The following is an 18,338-nucleotide window of genomic DNA, read 5'->3' as shown; positions in this document are numbered from 1 at the left end:
GCTGGCACAGAAAGAAATAGGATCAATGGGATAGAACTGAGAATCCCCAAATAAACCCACATACATGTGATCGGCTGATTTCCAACAGGGGTGCCCAGGCATCTGGACAGTCCCATGCAAGAGAATGAAAGAGGATTGATTCCTGCCTCACACCACACGCAAACACCAACTCGAAACAGATCAAAGGCTTACAAATAACCACTAAAACTACAAAACTCAAAAGAAAACACAGGGGTAAATCTTTACAATCTTGGGTTTGACAAGGGATTCTTACTCAAGACACCAAAAACCCAAACACCAAAGAAGAGACAGATAAACTGGATTTCATCAAAAGGAAAAACTTGTGCTTCGAAAGACACAGTCAAGACACTGGAAAGACACCACCACATAGAATGGGTGAAGATATCTGCCAATTATCTATCTGCTAAGGGACTTGTATCTAGAATACATAAAGATTTCTCAGTAAAAGAGGGACAAATAACTAATTTAAAAGACAGGAAAAGAACTTGAATACCCATTTCTCCAAAGAAGATAGACAAGTAAGAACAAGAAAACATTCATTAGAAAAATGCAAATCAAAAGCCTAATGAGCTTCCACTTCGTACTCACTAAGATTGCTGGAATCAAAAAGTCAGATCAAGTGTCGGCAAGGCCCAGGCCTGGGGGAGCTCACGTCCCACGGTGCCGGCTGGCTAGTCCTTGGAAAACACAGTCAGAAAAGCACCCCCCTTCCAGCAGCCACACCAGCCCCCCTGGCCCACCCGGGTCTGCGGGAAGCCAGACCGCCTCTCCTACCCGCTCATGCCAGGAGGATGGATGTACTCAGGCGATGACAGATTATTCTAATATATCCTGAAAACCAACTTAATTAGGACGCAAAGTCCCCACGGGAGAAGGAGTGGGGTCTGGAGTCAAAGATGGATGCCTTTTGGATCAGGACTATTTCTGGGGCGACTGTGGCTTTAGGGTGACTGATTCCGCTGAGGCCCCCAGTGCTAAGGACTGTGGCTGGCAGATCACTGTCCCTCAGTCGACACAAGCCCCACCTGCAGCAGGTGTTCTCCCACACTCCATTCAGTAACAGGTGGGGGTGAGGGAGCCGCCCTGGGCCCTATCTGGGAACAGCCCGGGGAGGTAGGCGATGCAGTCACGCATCACTGAATGGCGGGACACAGCCTGACAAATGTGGGGCTGGGCTGTCGTGGCTCCACTTCACCCATGTCATCACACATTCCTGCATGGTGAGCCCCCCAAAGCCAGGCTGCAAGGCAGAGCCCGCGGGGACCCCGTCATCTGTGTGGCCTGTGTTGACCAGAACATGGCTGAGCTCCACGTGGCCTGCTGGGGTGCGGGTGAGACCCCCCCCACAGGCCGCAAGCTCCGCACAGAGGCGGGGGCTGGAAGGAGCAGGCACCACGACTGTGAGCTACCTGCTGGGCCTGTGTGGCCGTGACCAGTGCCCACCCCACCCCAGCCCACCCAGGCGGGGGCCAGCACTCTGGCTCCAGGGGGCTCGTTCCGGTTACCCATGTCTCCGAGCTTTCGGCAGGCAAGGAAGGGAGCCCACGACCTACAACTCTTTGGAAAGCCGGTGTATTTATGAAGCATGACCACACACAGTCCACAAGCCAGGAGCTCGGCCCCGTGTATGTATTTCAACAGCGGGACGGACGGGAGGCCAGCAGGAGACTGTGCAGGAATGGCCATCGGGGGCGGCTGGCCCAGGTCCCTCTGCTGGGGACAAGCGCAGCGCAGTGGGTCACACAGGACGAACCCCGACCACAGGCAGGCAGAGACGGACCTCGCCCGTGACCGTGAGCCAGGGACCACAGGCTGCACTGACCCACGATGAAGAGGAAGAACAGACAAAACGAGCCCTCGGTTTTGGAAGCCAAAACAGCAGGCACCCTTGCTGGGGGGGTCATGACGAGAAAGGGTCGTCGGGGGGCTGGTGACATGGCTTTCCTCATTTTGGGAAACTTACTGGTGCACGTGGGGGTCAGCGTGGTGGCCTGGGTAGGAAGGTGGTGCTGTCCACGCCCGTGTGACAGGGCCCGCGGGGGTCGGGGGAGGTGGGGGCAACTGGCACTTGTGAAAATTAGGAATTTTCCAGGGTGAGGTGACCATGTGTGGCTTCAATCAATCACATGGACTTTGGAAACAAAGCATCCCGGGGACAAACCTCGACTGTGAACAGCTCAGTTGCCAGCGCGCCCTAAGACCCTGGGGCCAGCAGGTGCCCGGGATGTGCATCCCACAGCGGGCGGCCGAGGATAACCTGATTTCCCCACAAAGAGACAGGAAGGAAAGCACCCCGAGTGCAGGGATCTGGACCCTGCAAATGCAGCCTGCAAATCAGCAGCCTGGAAACGGCACCCCCGGGGGATTAAGGCGAGCCTCCTGCTGCAGCCACTTATGCAGCAGCCGACAGAGCGTGTGGCGCTCGCTGCCAGAGCTGTGATGAAGGAATAAGTCATCTGAAAACACAAATAAATTATTCATTCCTCACAAATGAGCAGCCTCTGGGTTCCTGCAGCTGCCGCGCCACCGACACCCAAAAGGCTCCGCGAATCCTATTAGTGACACGCTCAGGCCCGCAGACACCGGATTCCGTGTCACCCATGTAGACAGCTCGCGCTCGACCTGCCGCACGTCTCCGCTCCGCACCCGCCAGTGAAGTCAGGCCAGTGTCAGTGGAAAATCACAGCCCGGCCGAGTGGCGGGGGACGCGGGGCTGCGGGGCAGCGCCCAGCGAGCTGGCGGCCAGGACGCAGGTCCAAGGAGCTGCTGTCCCAGCCCGGGCCCCTCTAGCATCCGCATCGTGCTGCCCGGCAGGAGCACGACAGGTCGGTCTGCACGCTAGGATGCAGATTCCCTGGCCCCCCCCCAGACGCCCCCCCCCCCCCCCCCCGGCACTCGGGCCCAGTCTGGGAACCGCATCTCCAAGAAACACCCAGAGCCGAGGCCACTGGGGGGCGGGGGAGAGGGCTGGGTCTTGGCGTCCCCTGGGATCGGTGACAGCTCGGCATCCCGGGGCAGCCCCCCCTCAGGCTGTCCCCCTCTGGGACCCGGGGCTCTGGCGGGTGTTGGGAGGATGACCAGAAGGAACATTTGCAAATCAATGTGTGCACCTGGCAGAGGCCATGCACGCACGGCTGGGCCTTCATGGCCAACCGCTCTCCTTTCTCTCTGGCTCCGGTCAGCTCATCACTCCACGTTGCACAGAAGAGCCTGAGAGGTGTGTGTGAGAGCGCAAGGTTCTGGCCACCACCCATGGCCTCCTCTGCCTAGAACCTGCCCCAGAGAACACCCCCCACCATGACCCGCCTCCAGATCCCAGCTCACCTCCGCCCCCATCAAGGGGACCCTGTGCTCACTTTAATGCACCTGGCGGCTCCCCTAACCGGCGCACCTTGTGGGATTGCTGATATGTCGCAGCCAGGGGGAGGCGCTGTGGGGCGAGACAGGCGGTACCCACCTCCAAGCCCACAAGCGAACCCACACACGGTGGGGGGGGGGTTAAGTGGAAGGTGGAGGAGAGAGCATGCCCACATTCCTCGTGAAGGGTTTACACCAGCGAGGCCCACACCTCCCCACCACGCAGCCTTAAAAACCACCCACTGCATGAAGCTCTGTCTTCCTCCAATTTGCTGTGGGCAAAACAGATGCAGAACCAACGCGGGAAAACGCCAGAGAATTCCATTCAGACGGCTGAATCCAGCCTCAGGATCCAGCTACGTCATAAACTCCACCGAGAGCCCCAAATCCAAGCAAGTTACCCCAAAAGGGTAGTGTCATCCTGGCCTCGTCTCGAGTTAACAGGAGACCCCAGGCCAGGAAGCCAGCACCTTCCTCCAGGAAGATACTCAGCCCCAAGGGAAGGCCCTCCTGCCCACACCCACCCTGTCTCCTCCCTCCGGCAGCTCCTCAAACGCCCTCTCTGCGGCCTCCCCTGCCCCCACATCCGTGGGCCACACCCAGGTGCCTTGTACACTTGGGGCATCAAATCACACCGCATAGTAACAGAAGCAGATTTCCTTAGGATTCTCTCAACATCTTCGTTTCTCCAGCTCCCTTTGTTGTAAGAATTCTGTCGACAACACAAATATGTGCTCACCGACTGCTTGGCCTGGGTAAGGCTTCCAGTCAACGGCAGCACATTGTGGTGACGTTCTAGGGAATTCAAAGCTCGGGCCTTGACCTCTGAGTCGTGTTTGTGTGTTCATTTCTGCCATGGGCTGACAGGCCTTGGAAAGAACCTCCCAATAACCCGCTCTGCCTCTGGAGCCCAGGCCTGCCTGGGCCAGGAGGCAGAAAGGAGGGCGGCAGGCGGGTCTTGCATCGTGATGAACAGCCCAGGCCCGGGCCTTCGCTCGAGGTGCTGACCCCTGCAACCCCCTCCAAGGGCATCTGGCAGGTAGAGGGGGGATGTGAACAGGGAAAAGCAGAAGCTTCCGGAAGAGAGAGTGCAGGTGGCCTTGAGGTTCATTGGGGGGAGCGGAGAGCAGGATGGCGAAAGATGGGTCGACACGGGAGGGGTTGCAGGTGTGGGAGGTAGGCTCTGTGGGGGCCGGGCCCCTCCCTGCACACAAGTCCATGTGGCTGGAAAACAATCTTATCTGCAAGCAAATGGCGGTTACATTTTCAACTCTATCCACACATTTCTCCAGGCGAAACACCTCTCCATCGCGGCTCAGCTCGGTCCCCTCGCCTGGCCATTTGGAGCGGGCGCAGCCTCTGTCTGGCTCACCCAGCTCTGGAGGGTGCCTTCTAGAAGGATCAAGCACCGAGCAGCAGGGCCTTAGTTAAATAGATGACAGTGCTCACCCAGGGTGAGATACTGCCAAAGCCTGCAAAACTGGGCCACAAAAGATGATTTTAATAAAATGGGAAAATAGTAGTCGATACATTATGTTAAACAGGTTATAAAGTGCTGTGTAAAAAATACAGCCTCGTTACATCAAACTTAAATAAAAAATGTGTTTTGTGACGGTGTTGGGATTAGGAACTATTGGACAGCGGGGCCTGGGGCTGCCCAGCTCCCCTTCCTGGGTCACAGCTGCTCAGCTTGCACCTGAGCCCACCAGGCCCATGATCACCCCATCTCAACTGGCGCCCCCAACATGGGCCCCGGGTCTTGCTCGCCTTGATAAGCTCTGGCACCCCTGGCTTATCTAAAATGCAAGACCCTCCCCCAGCACCCCCCACATGCCGCTCTCCTGCTCGGCTCCTGCCCACAGCAAGTGGCACCAAGCACGTGATGTCACTCGCTGGCTTGTCCTGTTGGTGCTGGGTCTCCCTCTGGACGGGGGCCCCTGGAGGCAGGAGGCTGGCTAGTTTATTTCATCCTTCAGGCACACCCACAAAACCTGACAGCACGCCCAGCACACAGAAGGCTCCAGAGAAACACCAGTGGAGTGATGAATTAGCATTGTAATAAGGAAAATGTAACAACAAACATTTTAAATGTCATTTTTCCCGTCCCCTAGGCGGGGCACACTCCTCCTAACAGGCATTTTCATGCTGTGCTGGCATTAAGAGTGGGATCTTTTTCCTAAGAGGAAAGCAAATGTGGGAATAAGCTTCTCATTAAAAAAAAGGAAAGAAAAAGAAAGAACAAGGTCTGTTTTTTGGTAAGATCAAGTTCACTGAGGTATCATTTAGACAATAAAATTCACCCTTTTTCGATATTTTAGGTATTTTTTGCCAAAAGTATGTAACCCGCCACCTGACATTTTCAGGACAAAAAGGGGACTTGGAAAATGATATATTAATAAGCAGCAAGGCCTGAAGTGAATATCCATCTTCTCCTTAATTCTTTTATTATTTGATAGTTTCTCAAATGCTCCTTCATCTCCCCCCGCAGGGGGCGGGGAACAGGGAGCGCTGCTGGGGGAAGGGGCTGCTGCCTTCAGACTGGGGCTGAGTCCTCCTGCACGAGGTCCCTGTGGCCGGCTCCCCTCCCGCGCAGGAGACAGACGTCACCCAACCCCAGGAGAAAACAGGACCCTGCAGACCCTGGTGCCCGCCAGGGATCAGGACACCAGCTCGGTGCCTCCTCTCTCTGCCCAGCTCCCCCCAATGCGCCCAGCCCTCCTCCAGGAGGCCCCCAGAGCCCGCAGCCAAGCCCGCTGCTCCCCCCACCCAGCGCTTCCTCTGAGTCTCAGGTGTCACATGACGCTGTCTCCCTGCAGGCTCTGAGAGGGCAGGTCTGGTTCAGGGCCACCTCCCGGTGCCCAGCAGGGGGGACCCGCGCCCCAAAAGCAGGACCAAGCTCACCTCTGCACCCTGCACACCATAAAAACACAAAGAGAAGCAGCTCTCGCCCGGATGCTGCGTTGTGGGAAAGCGGTGAGCAGCGCCAGCAGGTGGGGGGCCCACGGGCAGCAGGGGGTGATGGTACCAATATCACAGTGGGAACAAGCCAAAGGCCGGAGGGGGCCCCACAAGGCAGTGCCTGGGTAGCTTCTCTTTCGCCTTGTATTTTGCCAACTTTCTGATCTGCTGTTACATAACTTTTGTAATGAGAGTAAGTATCTGTGCAGTCCACCCTCTGGCGTCCGGCCCACTGGCCTCCAGGACAGGCCCAGCACCCCAGGAAGACCAGGACAGTCGTCGGAGAGCCGATGACGCTTCCCAGCTGGAATCCCCCAGGCCCAGGAGGGACGCACAGGCAATGAACTAAAGTCAGCTCCGCAGGAGCCCGGGCGAGGGTGCTCCCAAGGGCTCCCTGTTCAAAGCTTCCACCCAGGTAAGATCCTGGGGACAAGTGCGGGGCCTGACCCTCCCCTCAGTGGAGATGTCACAAGTCTGTGGGGGCTACTGCTGGGCCAGGCCAAGGCTTCCAGGAAGCCAGGCCCAGACACACTCTCCGCTCCAGAGGGCTGCGGGCGAGGTGGGGCCGGAGCTCAAGGCTGCTCGAGGCTGCTGAGCCCCAACTGCCCAGCTCTGGTCCCCCCGGAGGTGGCCATCCCAGGCGACAAAGGCTCCACCCAGTAACAAAGCTAGGGTGTGTGAGCCTGAGCCCCAAGTCCGGACACGGGGTGCTAAGACGGGGGCCCTGGCACCCTGGGAATAAAGGGAACTGGGTCCCTAGAGCCCTGAAAGAGTTAAACCCCAACAGCTGCCGGGGATTTTGAAGCTGATACCATCACCGCAGAGATCGGATCCGGCTCCCAATCTCCGGTTTCCAGAACATTCCTGTCACTTGTCACTTCAGATCACTTTAAATTTTAATTTTTCTATTATCAAGTCGGATGATAATGATGAGACTCCAAGGCCCTCCCCCACATCATGCTTTATTCATGGGGCAGGGGCAGGTATTGTTAGCAGAAAACCTGCTGGAGGCCGCCCTTCCTGGGCAGCCCCCAGCCTCAGTTCCCTCCCCAGCCGTCGTCCTAGCCCGAAGCCTGTCTGTCCCTGCCCCACAAGGGCCACCCTCCTTCCTGGAGCAGCCTCGCCCCCCGCAGCAGCCTCACCTCCCGGAGCAGCTTCGCCCCCCGGAGCAGCCTCACCCCCCGGAGCAGCCTCACCCACCTGGCATGTGCCTGCTGCCCTTGGCCACCTGATGTCACACCTGTTCTAGACTTCCTACCTAGGGTGGAAGGTCAGCTTGGGGGGAGCAAGGGCTACTTCCTTTCCGGAGGGGCTCTGAAGCACTGATGTGCTCACTCAGGAGGGCACTGAAGGGAGGGGGTGCAGGGTTGGGGCTTCCAAACACAGTGGGGGGGACCCTGAATTGTCCTTAGCTTCCAAGCCAGGGAGCTGTGGGATCCCCAAGAACAGTGCTGGAGACACCATGCCTCCCCTTTAGGCTCACCTGCCCCCTCCCCCAGCAGCGAGTACCCAGGGCACCTAGAACAGGTATCTGGGGTGCAGCAGGTGCTAGCAGCTGGCAGGGGATGAGGAGCAGGCATTCACATTCCATGGCATCCAGCTGCAGCAGTGAGCACGTTGCGACCACACAGCGTGTTCCTGCCTCTTCAGTATCCTCCAGGCCGAGAAACGAAGAGAAACACCAATGAGCCCCAGACCCCGCTGGGACCCAGGGTGGCGGTGGGGCCCGTGGCCTGGAACCTCTTGGGGCCGCTGTGAGGGTCCTGGCAGGTGCCACAGGGGCAGCAAAGGAGCACAAGGAACACCTGCCTTGCCCTCCGGGCACGAGGCCACCAGGCCTGGAGAGGGAACTTGCCGGGCAAGGCCTGTCTGGGGAGGGCCCAGGGTCTGTCTGCCCGGCTGGTCTCCAGGAGAAGGGCGGGGAATTCCAGGGACACACACGCAGTTGAGGCGAAGAGGCCAAGGGGAAGAAGGCTGATCCAGAAACAGGTCTGTCACCAGCTGCGGGAGGAGAAGGGCCTCTCCGGACCCCTGTCCCCACTGGCCTCTCCCGCCACAAAAACACGCCCCTGGCTGAACGGCAAGAGGGCCCGATGCCCTGTCCTCGCATGGGGCCTGCCAGCCAAGAGACCACCCCCTTGGCTGCCCCGGACCACAGGAGTCCTGGGCCTCAGAGCTAGGAAACTGCACACAGGGAGCACGAGAGCCAGGCGGACAAGAACAAGGTGGAGGATTTGCTAAGAGCAGAGCTTCCTGGGGGACAGCGGTAAAATAGGCCAGAGGCGCCGGACAGTCTGTCCCTCCATCGCTGGGGCAGGGGACATTCAGACTGGCTGCCCCTTATGACCCTCAGCGAGACTCACACACCCCCTGCAGGCAGCAGGCCACACACCCCAGTGCAGTGGGTAACCCCCCAGCCCCCCGCTTGCTGAGTCGTCCTCCTGCCACTCCAGGCCCCTGCCCCACTGCCAGCTCATGACAGGCCCTGCATCTGGAGGCGCCTGGTCTCAGCTTCCCACAGGCAAAGGGGGCAGACCCCCGTAACACATCCAGTCCAGTGGCAGCTTCAGGCAGGCCGCTTTGCGTCACTGAGGCCAGCAGAGCCGCAGGCCAGACAAGAGGCAGGGGCAAGGCAGGAACTGGCGACCACGTCTGCCAACAGCAGAGGTACCTTTTGGGGTGCTCCTGATGCACTTCTCAGTGGTCTACAGAAGGCCAGGGTCGATGGTTACCCCATGCCCAGAGCCTGACTTCGGGGCCCAGCTGCCACGGGGCTGCCTGACCTCCGCCAGCTCCCATGGCCGTCCAGCCTTGGAGCAGACACAGCCAGCCTGGCCCTGAGGGGGGCACCCTCTGCCCCGGGACCCTCTTCCTGCCAGCATCAAACCAGCCATTCCCCAGGCCACCCAGCGCTGCACAGGGAGCCCAGGGTTTCCACAGATGGAGTAAGTCACAAAACAGGCCAGGGTGAACCCCACGTGATGTGGGCACAGGCAGGCTGCTCCCCGGCCCCCCAACACCCACTGCTCTCGGACCGCGGGGGATGAACTGGAGGAAAATGAGACGCGTGTTTTGGATTAGGGGCGCTGTCCCTGCCAGGGAGGGAGGGATTCTGGAAAGCAAGCGGGAATGGCCTTCTCACTCCTCCACTCCCCACAAGACCCAGCAGCCCCTACGAGACGCCAGCGTGTGGTGACACGCCACACCCCAAGCCGAGTCCTCCCCACCCCTGGGGCTGGTAAGTGGACCAGGTACGCGCCTGCACGTGGACAGAAGGCTATATATAGAAAGAGAAAGCTGTTTTTCCCGAATGTTAAGCAGTAAAAAGGTTTCAAGGACACGCTGGGGGTGCCTAATGAGGGCAGCGGCGTCTCCTTTTTCAAAATCATAGGTTGAAATTCTTACAGTGTAACTAATTCTGGGCTGGAGGCATTTATGCTTCCTGGAGCTCACTGTCAGCCTCCCCAGTGGGTCCTAACGCACATTCATTACTATTTGATTAACAGGGGATCAGTGACAGTTTCCAACAGCTTAACTACCACCTCCTCCAGGAAGTCCTCAAGGATCCTCCCCTTCCCCCTTCCCCTCCACCCCCCTCCCCTGCACCGTGAGAAATCTCCTGAGGCCCTACACGCCCCAGGGCAAAGGCAGTCCTGCTGTCCTGTCCTGAATTAGGTCCAGGTACTGCCTGTGCTGGCCACGCAGAACTGAACTACAAACCCAACATCCGGCCCGAGGCCACGATTCAGTAACTACTTATTTGAAAGGACACAAAAGCACGCTTTCTCAAGGATGACCCGACCCGACTAGTACGCTGGCCCAGTTCTCTTTCCTCGGGCAGAAAGCGCCCTCACGCTCACGTGGCCCCATGGCCAGAGCCCGAGACGCGCAACGTAGAGACAAAAACGGGGCACAGCCAAGGCCTGAACCTCACCCCAGAGCCAGGGCTCCCCCCGGCCCTCCCCCAAAGGCCAGGTGGCATCAGGCAGGGAGGCGCAGGGGAGCCCGCGGGCAGAGGCTGACGTTGTGGATGAGACTCCCCAGAAGTTCTTAAGGAAACTCACTTCTTTCTGGAAACAGCTGGGGTAGGAATCACCCTGGGATTGAAGTCCACTTCCCATCTTGTCGGGTGGACCTCCCTGCCGCAGCAGACGGCTCTGGGTTTGCTCCCTGGCAGGCGGAAGGCCAGAGTGCTGCCTGCCCAGCTCCAGGCAAAACCCAAATGGTAGCAGGGATGGCAGGGGCGCAGCGCCCCAGGCAGGACTCTCCTGACACCAGACAGAATCTCCCCAGGGGCCGAGGAAAGATCAGCCCCCATGATGGGGGGGGGGGGGAGTGTGAGCCCTGGAAGAAACTACGAGGGGAGCCGGAGGGAAGATCCCTGGGGCGCAGCCACCCCCGCAGAGCGGCAGCCTCCCTGTGTGGGCCAGTGACAAGGGGCAGGTGGGGCAAGCAGGGGCTGTGCCAGCTTAGGAGACGGGCTTTTGGGGAAATCAACTCATCGCAGCATTCCTGTGCCTGTCTCCACTCAGGATAGATGTTGGCTAAGAAAACGAAGCCGGTTATGGCAATGACTTCCAACAGATATAATCAAATAATCTATTCCTGGATTCTGCAAGCACTGAAACGTCGTAATTCAATTCCTGAAATGTCATTTGGAGCTGCTGGTGCAGGCGGCGGAGCAGCTCAGTAAACACACTCATCGCTCAAACCCAAACACACGTCTGCTGACCTTGACACCCAGCGCCGGCTGTGCTGGGGGCACCAACCCAGGTCACGCCGGCGGGCAGGACCACGGAGGGGGCGGTCCTGGAGGAGGCAGCGATGACCTCAAGTAAATATTGACAGTTCCGCGGGGTGCGGCAGGGAAATGTTGATCCAGCACAGGGATCTCGAGGAAAGAACACTCTCTGCGCCTGGGGCATCAGAGCTCCACAGGAGGGCACAGCGGGCACCAGAGCGCCACTGACCACTTGATTAAAAGCGAGGGGGGGCTGGCTCTGGGGAGGGAGAATAGGGACCCATGCTGCCCTCAGGGGGCTGCAGTTCAGAGGCTGCAGATGCACACCTGCACACACACACACAGACACAAGTGTGCTCATGCACACACGCAAGCATGCAGACACATACATGTGCATCCAGACATGTGCGTATGTCCGTGCACATGCATACATGCACACGGTCACACAGGCACATGTGTGCACTCAAGCCACATGTGTGCACACGAGCACACACACAATGCATGTATGCCCAGGCAGGTGCACAAGCACCGTGCACACACAAAGCCTCAGGGCAGGCAGGGTGAGGTCCCCGTGGAGCTTGGGGTCCAGGCCGGTGAGGGGCAGAAGGCTGTGGGGCAGGTGCAGTCTCCTTGACCCTGGCCCCCAGCAGGGGACCCAGGGTTTTCTGGGGTCTGTGTATGGGGCTGGGACTTCTTGGCACTTGGACAATTTTTTGCCAGGAAGCCCAAATCTCAGCTAAACAAGCATGCGGGATAATGGTGGTTGTTATCATATAATTTCATTTCACTCGTTTCTGAAGTCTGTGAATTTTCCCCAGCAGCAGTGATACTAAAATTTTAGTTTAAATTGTGCCAACACAGCGCCTCAATACTTCCCTCCCTGGAGGAGACGGCCACAGGCCGGCTTGCGTGGGGACAGCTCTGCCCGCGTCCCAGAGCAGCAGCTGGAAATACCCGGCCAGGCCTTTCCTGCAGACTCTGCCCGGGCCCCCCAGGCTCCCAAAACAGGCCAGAGCCAGCCTGTGTAGCACCAGGCCACCCCTGGGCCAGCAGAATGCCCCCTTTCTCACACACAGAGGGGTCCAGGGTCTACCCAGAGCGGGGCCCCCCAAAGTCCTGGGCTGGCACAGCCCCCTGAAGGAAGGGCACCATATGGGATATATCTGGGGCCCCCATGGCCAACGGCTCCGGCACCAGCTGCCAGAGGTTCAGGGATGCACCTGGCAGTGTCCCCTCAAGAGCATAACCAGGACAGCACACATGCGGGGAGCCCGGAGCTGTGGGACCCGGGGCAGGGGCACAGAAGCTTCCAGAGATGACGCTTGAGCTGAGGTGAGAGGTGGGGTGGCAGATGGGCCGGGAGGTGGAGGAGCAGGAGCCGGCGCCATGAGCTCGGATGGGGGCTCCCCCGGTGCCAGACAGGAGTGCGCTGGGAACGCAGCTCTTCACTGGGAGTGAATTTAAGATTTGCTATTTATAGGAAGCGGCACTGAGCACCTCTGGTCCCCGAGGGGCCCTCCCCGGCCCACACTCCGGCCTGGCTTGAGCTCAGTGGGTGGCCCCAGGCCCAGACAGAGGAGACTCAGCGTCCAGCCAGTGTCCAGTCAGCTGTTCATACTTCCCAGGAGCCCCCACCTTCTCCGAGCCTCATGGGGGCCACCCAGATGAGGGGTCCAGGTGAGAATGGGAGAGCGCCACGGCCTGGGCACCTGTCAGCTGCGGCTGAGGCCCACACTCTGTGGCAGCTGGGAGAGGAGGGGAAGGTTGTGGGTGCGCATATGGGGATGCAGAAGGGAGGGAGGCGGGCCGCCCCAAACTAGGGGAACAGAAGTAACAGCTCTTGGTTGCAGCCTCCAGAGACAGCTCCTGGGAATGATCTGCCCGTCCCCCCAGGGCCACCGTCCAGCACCACCACCCCATCCCCCCCAGGACTGTCCCCACAGCACTGGAAGGTCCGTGTACAACCAAGAACATGCCCAGAGATGACGCTCAGGCTCAGAAAGTGTCCCCCACATACACATACATGCACACAGAAGGGGCTGGAGCAGGCGCCGCCGCTGAGGTAGCCTGGACTCTATGGCCCTAGAACAGCATCTGAAAGGAGCAAGAGGGGGCTGGAGGCCTACGTTCCACAGACACCAGGTTCCTCACCCTTAAACCAGGTGGACTAGATGACCAAGTTCTGGAAGGGCGGGCAGCCCTGCTGTGATGGCCTCCTGGGCCGGACATGGCTCAGCTGTGTGTGTGTGTGTGTGCACATGCACGCCAAGGATGCCTGGCGGCCCGGGTCGCAGCTACAAAAGGGGTGCTGGGAGCAGGTGAGAGCTGGGAGGGCCTGTCCCCACCGTGTCCTCCTTAAAGGTGGTGCTGGGTCTGGTCTGTGCAGGCAGAACAGGCCCCAGGAGGAGCAGGGTCACTCGGGCCAGGAGGAAGTGGGGGAAGGGAAGGAACGTTCCATGAGAACCAGCCAACAGGAAAGGGAGTTTCCTACCAGGATGAGCCCAGGCAGCCCCCAGGCTCCTCCCAGGAACCCATGTTATCTGATGGTCTCCCCAGTGTTCCCTCCTCACACCAGGCCTCACCTCCCTGGCAACCCCACTGCAGATCACCTCACTTCCCAAGCAGCCATGCCCTAAGGCCCAAGGTTGTCACCCCATCCCGGGGATCCTGTGGGAGCCCTGGCTGAAGGACCAGCGTGGGGGCCCTGACATGCCCACCCTAAGCTGGACACCCACTCTGAGTCCCCCCGCTGCCCCACATGCTGAGGACAGCTCATCAGGCTCACAACAGGCCCTTCCCAGACTGAGGCCAAGGCCCTTGAATGCAGCCTCCCCAGCAGTCCCCAGAGCCCAGCCTCTTCCGGGAACCCTGCGTATCCCACCCGGGCACCCACAGCCAGGCGCAGGCATGTCCCTCCACACCCCAAGTCACCCCTGCACTGCCTGTCACTTAATTGGCCCAACAGCGGCCACCGCACACTGGCACGGAGCGAGGCTCCTCCGTCATGGAGGGGCAGGCCTGGGGGCTCCCGACAGTTCAGAACCCGGGGCCCAGGGAGGACCCAGCTCGCTCCAGGTGGGAACCTGTCCTAGCCTGGGGTGCCCACACCTGGCTCCACCTAAGAGCCCCCTGGGGATTCCCGGCCCAGCGCCCCTGCAGAGCTGAAGGCCCAGAGGACCCAGCAGTCAGCACCTGAGCCTGAGCTCAATGAGGGTGGGGGGAGGGGTGGGTCACACCTTCCAGAACCAGCAACACCCCAGCAGCTCCCCTAAACCGAGGGGCCACACAGAGGCAGATACGCAGTCCCAGGAGCCCCGAGGCTCCCCAAATCCGCGGCCAGCAGAGGGTGAGCTCCCCAAGCTGGGGGCGGGGCTCAGTTCACACAGCCCAGCTCTCAGAAACACCCTCCTCGCGGGGTGTCACCCTAACCTCGAGGACAGACGTCTGCAGGAGCGACTCCCCTGCGTACTTCAGAGGGGACAACAGCCCCACTGAGCTCGAGCACAGGCTGGAGCAGGAACGGGCCTAAACCCGCAGGCTGGGAGAGCACCTGCTCCTCACCCTTCCCTGCACAGGCTGTGCAAACGCCACCCTTGGGGCCGTCCCTCACTGGGTGTCTTTCTAGGGTAGGGGGCAAGAGACAGCAGCACCCCCTTCACAGGAGGTGGGGAGAGGGCAGGGAAGCCTAGAGGCTTCTTCGAATAATGAGCCTGCGTTTGGCACAGCCAGGGCCTGCCCTCCCTCTCCCCCAGCAGCAGAAACGGGATCCCGTGTCTGCAGATAAGCACGGGGCGGGCCGGTCCTGCTCCGGCTGCCAAGCACAGAGGTTACAACAGAACATTGTGAAGGCCTCGGCCCCCCACCCTGCCCCCCGCTCGCCTTTCCTTCCCCTTTCCTACCCCAAGGAGCTAAGGTGCGTCGGAACAAGGAGGGAGAGGGATGGACGGACGCGGCCCTCCCTTCTCTCCACCAAGGTCCTAACCCTCCCAGGATCTCTCTCCCCAGGGTGGGGCCCCGGCCTCTCCCCCACCCACCCTGGGGAGCAGGACCAGCAGAATCGGACCTGGGGCCTGTCCCCACCTGAAGGCCCAGGTGCCAGCCCACGCCTGGGCTCTTCCCGCTGCCCCCCCCCCCCCCCCAGGGAACAGCACCCGGCAAGGTTCCAGCCAGACTTGGGGGTTGGGCCACCCCAATTCAAGGACAGCAGCACCCAGCTGAGCAGGCCCGGGCCCTGTTCTACCACTTCCTGTCTGGGTGACCTTGGGCTCATTTCTCAACCTCGTGGGGCCTCGTTCCCTCATTAAAGGGATGGTGACTCCCGCTCAAGGCTGCCGCCAGAGTCCAATCAGCTCATGTCTAGGAAAGCGCTTGGCGACCTCCCTTGAGGGCGAGGGAAATGTGGCGAATGCCATTCCCGAGACGACGGCGGGAGAGAAGCCCTCGGATGCGATGGGGTGACACCGGGAACTTAGAGGGGCCTTCGGCATCCTGGGCACAGCGCAATGGACGCAGCCCAGGAAATCATTTAAAATAACTGACACACCCATCAAGTCCCCAAGCCCCCCGAGGCCAGAGAACGTCGAGGCCAAGGTCCTCTGTGGGGATTTCCCCCGCTGATGCTCTGACGGCCATGGGGGGACGTGATTCAATTCCCGAGCGCACAGTGAGTCCTCAGATACCCTTGCCCCACCAGATGACAGGCGACTAAAGTCAGGAACCTTCTGGAATGAGCCTGGGGCGCACCCCACACCTCACACAGCTTTCCTGTCCCCTGGGGATATGTTTTTCAAAGGAACATTTAATGAGATGATAAGATGCTGCTGTTTTTGGTTTTGCTTTCTACGCCTTTCAGCCTCTCAGACCTGGGCCCTCTCCGTGAGGGCGGCCAGGGATTCTGTTTCTCACGTACCTCCCTGGCCCCCCGGACCCCCAACTCCCCCCCCCCCAACCCTGCGGGGCCACAAAGCATCGGCCTAGGGTCCCTTCCAGGGAAGCCCTACACCGTCCACCCCCCGGGAGGGGTAGGGCCTTCTCTCCTCAGGCCCACACTCCCTGGTCAACAGGCTCTTGGGACCTGGCCACCCCGGAATCCGGGGCCTTTCTAGTGACTGAGACCCCAGAGCTGAGGGTGGGACCGCTCACAGGGTGTCCAGGGCTCAAGGGCTGGGGGAGGGGCAAGACCAACTCACAGTCTCCCGGTGTGGAGACCAGAGCAACCAGCGAGCCGTGCCCAGGGCATCGCGAGGCCCTGACCCTCTCTAGATAGGGAAGTGGATGCGCCCACTGGGGTCGGGGCTGAGTAAGGGGAGTTGGGGCGGAGGGTCCACTGACTACCCCTTCAGGACCTTGAGGTGGCTGGAGTCAGGGACCCTAGAGGAAGGGACGTGGGGGCTGGTGTCTGGTTTGAGGGGAGGCCCCACAGCCCCGAAGGCTAGCGTGCCGGAGGCCTAGAGACGCGGATTCCTTTCCTGGGCCAGGGGTAGCCGGGGTCTCCACCTCAGGAGAGGGCCAGAGGGACAGGCCCCAAGGGCCAAGGGCAGGAGAAAGGCTGCCCCTCACCTACCCTCTGACCTTGCTGTCACCACAATGGCGGTGAGGACAGACCCAAAGGGACAGAGAAGGGCAGGGAGGCTGGGAACAAAGACGCCCAACTGCTATCCGCCATCCCTGCCTGCAGAGGAGGCAGGTAAGAGGGAGCCCCACTGACTCCAGGGAGAGCCAGGTGGTCCCAGTGTGACCTGTCCTGAGGGCACGGGGGTGAGGGCCCCATGGCCTCTGCAGACCCCCACAGCTGCTTGTAGGGAGGGGAAGGGGGAGGAGGCACTTCACATGGCCCAGCCGCGCCGACCCCACAGCTGTCTTCCCTTCACAGGGCCGGGCCAGTCTGGGCCTCCTTTAGCCTTTGTGGGGGAGAGGGGGTGCATACGCCAGCCAATCGGGGTGGGAGCTGCCTCCACGGGGAGGAAGCAGGGTTGGAAAGAAGACGGGGGCAGGTGCTGCAGCTCAAGTCACAAGGTCACAGCCATGTCTCCCACAGAGGCCAGTGAGGTGGGGGCCACTGGGGACCAGGTGTCCACCCCCTGCCTCCCCTCCCTCGCCGCACAGCGGCAACTATTCCTGCCGAAAGACTTACTATGTCATGAGAGTGCTGCTGCGGACGCTGCTGGGGGCAGGAGCCTGTGGGGAGGAGCAGGAGTAAATATTACTCTGCAAGCGCCTGGGGGGCGGGAACAGCACCCCACAATCCCGGGCAGCCCTCGCCCAGGGCATCTAATGAAGATGCAGGAGGCGTTTGCTCTTCCTGCTTCAGTCCTGGAGGACACGCGTCCCAGCGCGCGCGAGACCAGCCGGGCTCTGCCTGCACCGCTGACCCCACCGGGGCCGCTCCCTCCGCCCTCCCCCGGGGTGGTCACGGGGCACCTGTGGTCATCCGGCCCGAGGCAGCGGCCTCACATCCAGGGCCCACAGCGTAGACAGAGAAGCAAGATAAGAACCCACCACAAGGGAACAAGGGAGGATGGTCGTGACGTGGGGTAAGCCCAGGTGTGAATTTCCAGGGGGTGTCATTTCGCAGAGTGGCCGGGGCCTACCGCAGCCCCCCGTTTGCTAGCACCCCTCCCACCCCACCTGGCTGCCCCGTGCCTGTGTCTTCCTCACAACTGTAGCTACTAAAATGTCCTTTCTACTAAAAAAGAATGTAATACCAGGTAAGAACTTTTATATCCTTATTTGATAAAACATAGTTACCCTGTATTGATCCTAGTTTTTTTTCTCAATTTTAATTCCTATGGAAATAACACTGATTGCAACACTATGTGTCTGGTCTTTATCCTTGAGTCTGTTTTTTAAGGTTAACCGAGTCACAGAATCCTAAAGCTGGGGAGCCTCTGCCTTTGCCTTGGGCCCTAAAACTGGACTTTCCCCCGACTACTTTTCACCCCCAACCTCACCCCTGCGAGACCCACTCTCCAACCCGGGGCACCTGGGTGACGTCCTATCCTCTGCCAGGCCTGAAGTGACCGAGGCCTCAGGAGGTGAGGGGTGCCAGGACCTGCCTGGCTGGCTGTGCCCCTGACCTCAAGGTCCCACGCCCAACAGTCTTCACTTCGCTGGCTGTCAAACCCCAAACTTTTGAGGCCAGCAGGACATAAACACTCCCCACGCGACAGACACAGAAACGGAGCCTGAGACCACCCCAAATTCCCCAAAATCAACAGCAAGGAAGAGAACTGTATCCTTGCGGATGCTCCCAGCCCACAGC

At 60.0% G+C, this 18,338-nt stretch overlaps 1 protein-coding gene across 1 annotated transcript in view; it reads right to left on the bottom strand.

Annotated features, from left to right (window-relative positions):
- Positions 1-18,338, bottom strand: part of HPCAL1 (hippocalcin like 1) — a gene marked incomplete at its 3' end in the record, with an annotated part of 69,527 nt that overhangs the window by 17,785 nt on the left and 33,404 nt on the right. Inside the window, exon 2 of the mRNA XM_084235011.1 lies at positions 17,211-17,254. The remainder of the gene's footprint in view (positions 1-17,210; positions 17,255-18,338) is intronic.

Source organism: Talpa europaea, assembly GCF_964194135.1.
Source record: "Talpa europaea genome assembly, chromosome: 6".
Taxonomy (NCBI): domain Eukaryota; kingdom Metazoa; phylum Chordata; class Mammalia; order Eulipotyphla; family Talpidae; genus Talpa; species Talpa europaea.
This window is presented reverse-complemented; position numbering and strand designations above follow the sequence as displayed.